General features: G+C 36.7%; 1 protein-coding gene across 2 annotated transcripts in view; it reads right to left on the bottom strand.

Annotated features, from left to right (window-relative positions):
* COL21A1 (collagen type XXI alpha 1 chain) overlaps nt 1–8,882 on the bottom strand; it is a 185,071-nt gene that overhangs the window by 72,365 nt on the left and 103,824 nt on the right. The gene's annotated exons all lie outside the window — the stretch shown is intronic.

The raw sequence follows: 8,882 nt of genomic DNA, 5'->3' as shown, positions 1-8,882 counted from the left end.
TTCAAGATGTTTCCTGTTTCTTAAGGTAGGATTGTATTGCTATAAACTTCCCTCTTAGAACTGCTTTTGCTGCATCCCATAGGTTTGGGGTTGTCGTGTCTCCATTGTCATTTGTTTCTAAGTATTTTTTGATTTCCTCTTTGATTTCTTCAGTGATCACTTCGTTATTAACTCATGTATTGTTTAGCCTCTGTGTGTTGGTATTTTTTACAGATCTTTTCCTGTAATTGCTATCTCGTCTCATAGTGTTTTGATTGGAAAATATACTTGATACGATTTCAATTTTCTTAAATTTACCAAGGTTAGATTTGTGACCCAAGATATGATCTATCATGGAGAATGTTCCATGAGCACTTGAGAAAAATGTGTATTCTGTTGTTTTGGGATGTAATGTCCTATAAATATCTCCACTGAGTTTTAAGTTTGAAATAAAAAGAAAGATAAATCATAATCTTGAATAGGAAAATTCAGTATTGAAATTATGTCAGTGCTTCTAAAACTAATCCATAAATTCAAAGGAATCCTAATTAAAACATAAATAGGAATTTCTAAAAAAATTGAAGAAAAGATACTGATCTTTATCTGCAAAAATAAACATGTAAGAATATCCAGGAAACTTTTGATCATAAAGAATAATGAGGAAGGACTAGGCCTGACAGTATTAAATCATATTATGAAGTGACAATAATTAAAACTGTTTGGCAGTGGAGAAGATGTAGACAGGTAAATGCAACAGAATGGAAAGCCAAAAACAGCAGACCCAAATGAGAATGGAAATTTTGTGATAATGATGGTTTTTCAAATCAATGAGAAAAAAAGTGAAATTTCAAAAATACTGTTTAGCAACTGGCTATCCTTTTAGGAAAAGAAAGGGGAAAATATGAATACTCATCTAACTTTAATCCAAATATCAAAAAATTTAAGATTAAAATATAAAATAATAAAATTTCCAAAAATCAAAGCAGGAGTAATTATATTCAAAACGTTAGAATGCTGAACCTTTCTATACAGATACAAACATAGGAGAAAAGAAGTAAAACTTTATATATATATATATATAAATAGTTAAAATTTCTGTATGTCTAAAATTCCAAAACCCAAATCAAAACACATAAGCCAGAAAAAATATTTTCACACAATTTATGACATGCATTTAAAAATCAATTTTTAAAAAGATGAAAAGCCCAGTAGGAAAAAATAAAGGATATAAATAAAAAGCAAATTACAGAGAAGTAACAATATTTCCAAAAATCATACGACAGGTACTTTACCTTATTCACTAATAAAGGATTGCAAATCAAACCAGTACCATTTTTAACATATATTGATGGAAATCAGAAATTTAATGAAATTCAGTGCTGATAAGGGTGTGAAGAAAGACATTTCACACACTTGTTGGGGGAGTACACACTTTCTGGAAGGTAAATAGGCAATTTGCCTCAAAATTTAATTATGAACTTAACCCTTTGATTCTCTAATCAGTTCCACTTCTGGGAAATTTTCCTATGGATATACTCAGAAAAAGTTACTGAGAAATATATACAAAGATGGTCATACAGTCTTGTTGATAATACACACACACGCGCGCACGCACATGCACACACGCACACACGCACGCACACACGCACACACGCACACACGCACACACACACACACACAAAGTACAGTAAGGAACCACAGCCTCCCTAAGTTAGAGGTTTCTTAAATTGGGTAAGAACAGCCCCTATAAGTCTGTATCTATGATTAACCTTCGGTTTACAGTTTCTTTCATGAAGCCTTTTTTTTTTTTTTTTTGCGGTTCGCGGGCCTCTCACTGTTGTGGCCTCTCCCGTTGCGGAGCACAGGCTCCGGATGCGCAGGCTCAGAGGCCATGGCTCACAGGCCTAGCTGCTCCGCGGCATGTGGGAACTTCCCGGACCGGGGCACGAACCCGTGTCCCCTGCATTGGCAGGCGGACTCTCAACAACTGCGCCACCAGGGAAGTCCCATGAAGCCTTTTTGAATTTTCAACTTTCCTCTCAACTCCTAGAGTTTATTCAACTCTCATCTTTGGCACTTAACATTTACTCTCTTAAAATAGTTACTTTGTATGTGTTGTGTGCTTTATTAGTCACCAATCTCTTTGAAAAAAATCTGTTCTTGATGCATTCTTATTTCGTCTTAGTAGACATGATTATTACTTATCAATATTCAGATTCTCTCTAAGCATATGGGGAGAGTGGGGGAAATCACGCTTTCCTGACTCTTGAAGTTTGTGTGGTTTACAAGATTTGCTCTAGCTAATTAAAGATGAATGGAAGTGGTTTATGAGTCACTCTTTGATTCTCTAGGGACCTGATACTGTAATTAGTCATAATCTACAGGGTGAAACTTTTGTTAGCCTGAGTGTGCTAATAAGTGTGAAGTTTGATGAGCAATAAACCTGTTTTGTTTTAAGGCATTGGCATTTAGCATTTGTGTGTTATTGCAACGTAACCTACTCTATCCTAGCTGATGTCTTGCTTGTGATTAATGATAATTTACTGAATATGCAAATACTTTCATTTTCTAAAATATAGTAAACATTTTTGAGTCCTCCAAGAAAATTCCAATAAAAAAATTATTTTGAGGAGTCACACTCTTGATTCCCACTGAGTTTACAAGAGATTAGAATCAAAGAGAATCCAAGATTTGCAGTAAGTTGGTTACATTTTCCCCAGGTTGCCTCGAAGCTTCCTGACTGATAACAAGCCTTTGATGAACCTGCCAATCTCACAGGTTGATCTAGAGACTCAGTCTCCAAAGTTACATCAAGATTATTTATTTGAGTAGCAAGAGAATATGAAAACTAATATTTTTAAAATCTCATTCTTTCAAATTTTCTCAGTGTGTCTGTGTTTTCAATGCACATAATCCTTTATTCAGTAGCACAGCATATAATTCATACATATACATGGGACTACATGCCCCAAAGACTTTCACTGCAAAGATTTTTCAGTTTAAAAGTTTGATGATCTACAATCTACAGGGAACTATCCCTCCTCCCTTGAGAGAGTTTTTTTTTTCTTTCTTAAAGCCTTTATTTTTGAGACATGGAGGAAACATCTCACAGGTACACATGCAAAAGTAAGACCATGAATCCACTATCATGGCACAATGAGTGCAAACTATCACTCATCTAGCCAACCTCTTCCTCCCTCCCCTCCTCCCCCCCTTCTTCCCCCCCTCCTCTCCTTCTTCCCTCCTCCTCCCCTCCCACTCCTCCTCCTCCCCCTCCTCAGCTGCTCACAGGCATTGGGCCTTCTCATGGTGCAGGCATACAGCAAAAGAGGAAGAAATCACACTGTTAAAAACAATTCTGGCCAAAGCAGAAAAATATGGTGAAAAGAAAAGAAAAGAAAGCCAGACTGAGATCCAGACATTTTATTTCAACCCCTGATCCTTGAGTAACTTCAGGCAGATGATTGAAGTTCCTCATTTCTCAGTTTCGGAACTGTACAATAGGGTTCATTTACTTTACAATTAATGTAAAACGGGCAGAGCATGGCTTACTCTACTAACGTCATAGGACTTTTTGCGAGGACGGCATGTGATAGGCAATGCTTGTGGATAATATCCACACAAGACATGTCTAAATATAAAACAGAAAAACGTACACACAACAGGAAACACCTTCAGCACCCAACATGTCAAAAGCCTTACACATATTCCTGTTCCTTCTCTTCTCAGTTAAAAACCACTAAGTGTCACACAGGGCCAGGACAAATAATGATTTCCTGGGAAGTGTTTAAATCTACTAAAATGTTCCCTCTCTAACGTGTGATGGGCCTTCCCCTTGGGTTTGGGCATCACCATTGGACTACTCAGGTCTAGGAAAAAAGTAGATTCCTAAGCTCCTAATATACAGTCCCTGCCACAGTTTATCAATGACCGTAAAACAGAGCACACCCAAAATGAAGACAAAAAATAAGAGTTTAGAACCAAGATGAAGCATCCTGTAAAAATTCAGTAAAAGTTGTAAGTTTCCCAATGATGCCAGTAGAGAAAAAGGAAACAGGACAGAAAGCAGCAGAGCAGCCAAGAAATGAGGCAGGACATAGAATGAATGGTTCATCACCATAAACTGAGATGCTGAATCCATTATAGGGCCCTAAAAGAAAAGAGGCTGAAAGATCAGGAAACAATCAAAACTTTGCAAAAACATCCACAGAAGTAGTGAAAACCTGAGCACACACAGGTCAGCACCACATGGACAGACGGAGGGATGCTCAACCAAGCCTGACTTTAGAGAACATTTTTGGAGGCCCTCCTGCTTTGGAAGAAAAGCCTCTGAGGATAGGAGGTAGGAAAGAAGGAAAATGTGGTACCACTCCTTCCATAAGAAGGAGGGAAAGTTTTCTGAAAAATCCCTGCTTGTAACAATTTCACAATTTCTCCAGATTCAGATGAAACAAAATATTAGAAAAAAAAGAGCGTGTAGATATGTATTTAATAATATTTTATTATTTATTATGTGAATTATACCATTAATTATACCAATATATCAATTATTGCTATGCTCATCACAAATATGTATATATATTTGAAACATACATTTAAACTCATATACACTTATATTTAATAATATTACAATAAAAAACTCAAGGGAGGAGAGGAAGATGTGGTACATATACAATGGAATACTACTTAGCCATAAAAAAGAATGAACTAATGCCATTTGCAGCAACACTAGAGATGATCATACTAAGTGAAGTAAGAAAGAGAAAGACAGATATCATATGATATCACTTATATGTGGAATCTAAAATATGACACAAATGAGCTTATCTATGAAACAGAAACAGACTCACAGACATAGAGAGCAGACTTGTGGTTGCCAAGGGGGGTGGGGCAGGAAGGGGTTGGGAGCTTGGGATTAGCAGATGCAAACTATTATGCAGAGAATGGATAAACAACAAGGTCCTACTGTAGAGCATAGGGAACTTTATTGAATACCTTGTGATAAATCATAATGGAAAAGAATATGAGAAAGACTGTATGTGTATATATATATGTGTGTGTGTGTGTGTGTGTGTGTATAACTGAGTCACTTTGCTGTACAGCAAAAATTAACACAACATTGTAAATCAACAGTATTTCAATAAAATAAATTTTTTAACATCTTTATTGGAGTATAATTGCTTTACAATGGTGTGTTAGTTTCTGCTGTATAACAAAGTGAATCAGCTATACATATGCATATATCCCCATATCTCCTCCCTCTTGCATCTCCCTCCATCCTTCCTACACCACCCTTCTAGGTGGTCACAAAGCACCGAGCTGATCTCCCTGTGCTATGTGCCTGCTTCCCACTAGCTATCTATTTTACATTTGGTAGTGTATATATGTCCATGCCACTCTCTCACTTCATCCCAGCTTACCCTTCCCCCTCCCCGTGTCCTCAAGTCCATTCTCTACGTCTGCGTCTTTAGAACAGGAATAAAATATTTTTTTAAAAAAAGAAAGAAAAAACTAGTGACACAGAAGAGAGGGGCTAATGAATAACACAAAGTAATGGAGAAGGATGAGACCCAGAGCACAGAGGAGGGCTGGACATTATACATGGACAGTTCATCCATATTAACAGAAGAGAGGGTAGAATATAGGTACACACACAGCAAAGAGGGTAAGTGGGGTGGGAAGAGGTTTAGGGAATTCCTGTCTGATTGCTTCATAAGGGGCACTTCAACACTGCGAGAAACAATAAGGGCTAAACTAAAGATGTTTTCGGAAACACTTACAAATCTCCATCATCATCATCATCATCATCACTAACTCAGTGTTTAATTTTGGCCAGGTACATGCATGATTTTATTTAGTCTTTACAGCAAGGCTATGAAGAAATACTTATAGCCCCACTTTCTAGATTTGGGAAACCAGGTTTAAAGAGATTAAGAAGTATGACTAGGAAGGTTAAGCAGTCTGAAATCAGGGCACAGCCTGTAACCTGTCACTGCATTAAGCCTCCCCATCCTGCAAAACACACACACCTGTGTTTGGGTCATCGTGCTATCAGAAAGCTACACGGGTAGATTACTCTCCCTATTCGAGAAATAAGAGAAAGATGGCCACTTTCCTAAGTTAGTTCTATTTCTCCCTCTTATGTCATTACTGGCTTTGTTTTAATTTTTTTAACTTTTTTTTTGTCTTCAGGAACTCTGCAAGAAATAAAGCCACTAGCATGTTAAAATTTTTTACATATTATTCCCTAATAACCCTTTTCAGCTTGGTCTTTTATTACTGTTCTCTCAACATATATATTGGAGTTCCTTGATTATGACCAACGATGTAATAGATATAGCTATAACATCACTTCAGCTTTTGCCTTTCAAAGTGCAGATAATGGGGTTTATTCATGTAAGAAAGGCTCGCTCATTACATGATACTCTGTTCTGGATGCTGAGAGCAACAGGACAGTGAGATCTTGAAAGGACAATTCAAATGTTTAACACTCTAATGAAGAAACTAAACAAAATGTATAATTGGTTCCATAAGGATACCTTAGATAGAATTAATATATTTTATTTCTTAAACCCAGAGAAACCAAGTGATGAGTTGGTACAAATCTGACTAGATTAAAAAAATTATTAATACTTCCTGTGTCTCCAGAATTGCATTGCCATAGAAAGTTTCATACTCAATTACAAAACCCATATAACCAATTAGAAATACTCAATTAGAAAACCCATAAAAACCAACCCAGCTTAATGTAAGTTTTAACAGAATATATTTCTCTACACGATTTAAATATATTAGGTTTCCTTAAATCTGAGGAAGTTCTTTGAAGTACTTAAAGTATTTCTTAGAGTCCAAGAAATATCTTTAAAGCATGTTATAAAATGAGTTACCAATTGAGGACAATTTGGTGGATAAAGGGTCCTTTCAATTTTGTAAATTCAGGGGGAAAAAACCCATGCAAAATCTATACACATCCTATTTTCTGATATGTGAGGAACAAAGGTTACAGTTAGCAAGAAAGTGCATATAATTTTAATTATCTTAAGTGGAAACTCCTATGGGAGTTTCAGTGGAAATCCACAAAATGGAAATTATTCTCGGAAAATATCCTAACAGAGAACATTACCGTATGGAACAATCCCCTAAAGGTCATGGGTGATGCCTGGAAAAAATGCCCTGAGCGATCACAAGTCAAGGCCATCTCCAGGGTATGTTTTCAACCTTCCCATTTCTGAAAGTTAACAAATTGTATTCTAGAGGAACACCCAAGGAAACACCTTTAACTAACTCACTAAATTATTGTAGCTCTAAATAAAGAAATCCCTGCAGCCAGAAGGAACGTAAGGAGGGAATTTAGAGGCAGCACGTGGTGATTTTAGGCCCATAATGACCGTGTCAATCAGAGCTGACACCCAAACAATGAACTTCAGAAAATAACACTGAATGAAATAACTACTGGACTGAAAACAAAGAACTTTACATAAACATACATCTTATTCATCTTATCTTCTTCAATAGAATGTGTGGCTTTGTAAAAGTCACCCATTTCTATTTTAAACACAGTGCAATGACCCAAAACAATAGAGCAGTTACCTTAAGATGTGACTAATAGAAGTATTGTTCTTTTTTAAAAATTTTTGTTTAATTGAAGTATAGTTGATTTACATTGTTGTGTTAGTTTCTCGTGTATGTCAAAGTGATTTTATATATATATATATATATATATATATATAATTCTTTTTCATATTCTTTTCAGTTTGGTTTATCACAGGATATTGAATATAGTTCCCTGTGCTATACAGTAGGACCTTGTTGTTTATCCATCCTGTATGTAATAGTTTGCATCTGCTAATCCCAAACTCCCAATCCATCCCTCTCTCCCTTGGCAACCACAAGTCTGTTCTCTATGTCTATGAGTCTGCTTCTATTTCATAGATTATTGTTCTTTACTTTTAAATAAGGTATTTTACTCCAATTCTTTTAAGATAAACAAATAAAAAGGCTCCTTTTTATTTTGGGTCTCTAAAACCCAAGTCAACACAAAAACAAATAAATGTATTCATCCATCCATTCCTAAATACACTTATTCATACATGCATACTTTTATATAGTCCCCACATCCCCAAATCAGGCTACTTGTGAGAATGTTAAAGAAACAGCAACAATCTTGTAGACTAGAATGTGGGTGAGGTGCCTGGCATGTGGTCTCCTAGGAACAGGTATCCACACCTTCCTAGTGGAATCCCCCATTCTCCTAGAGGAGGTTGGAGGTCTCTCATGATACCCCAGAGCATACAAATATAAGACATCTCCATTCCTGTGGGCCTGGCCTGCTCTCCAGCACCTCTTAAGATGCACCTCCATCATTTTAAATAGGCAGAGATTGCCAGTGGCTAAAAAGATTCATAGAGGCCCAGGGCCACTGAGGAGACAAGAGGATTTTGTACCACTTCTTCCAGAGTTCTATCAATTATTGCTGTTGCTCTGCCTTCCCTGGCTCTCCCCACATTATAGAGCTGTCCTGACCTATTCCATCTTCTCTGTTTCTTTTCCAGACACTAACCCTTCTGTTTGCTCTAACATTTCTTGCCCATGACACATGCCAGTACACCCCATGTGACATCCCAACCACAGCCTCGCTCCTTGATAAGCAAAACAGAACAACAAAACAACAGGCATTTATTTAAGGAAAACCCTGTACCAGGGACCACACTAAGTATTTTTCATATATTATCGCATTTAATTCTTATAACAAAGCTATAAAGAAATCCCCACTGAGTCAATGTAGAAAATCAAAGACATCAAGTCATGTGCCAAGATCAAACAGTTTGAAAGCAGCAGACCCATGACGAGATCTGCCAGGGGTCCATCCAGAGATGGTACTTGAGCAGCTACAATTTTCTATA

This window comes from Physeter macrocephalus, chromosome 18, assembly GCF_002837175.3.
Source record: "Physeter macrocephalus isolate SW-GA chromosome 18, ASM283717v5, whole genome shotgun sequence".
Classification (NCBI taxonomy): Eukaryota; Metazoa; Chordata; class Mammalia; order Artiodactyla; family Physeteridae; genus Physeter; species Physeter macrocephalus.
The sequence above is the reverse complement of the archived record's forward strand: the minus strand, read 5'-3'. Positions and strand labels throughout refer to the sequence as shown.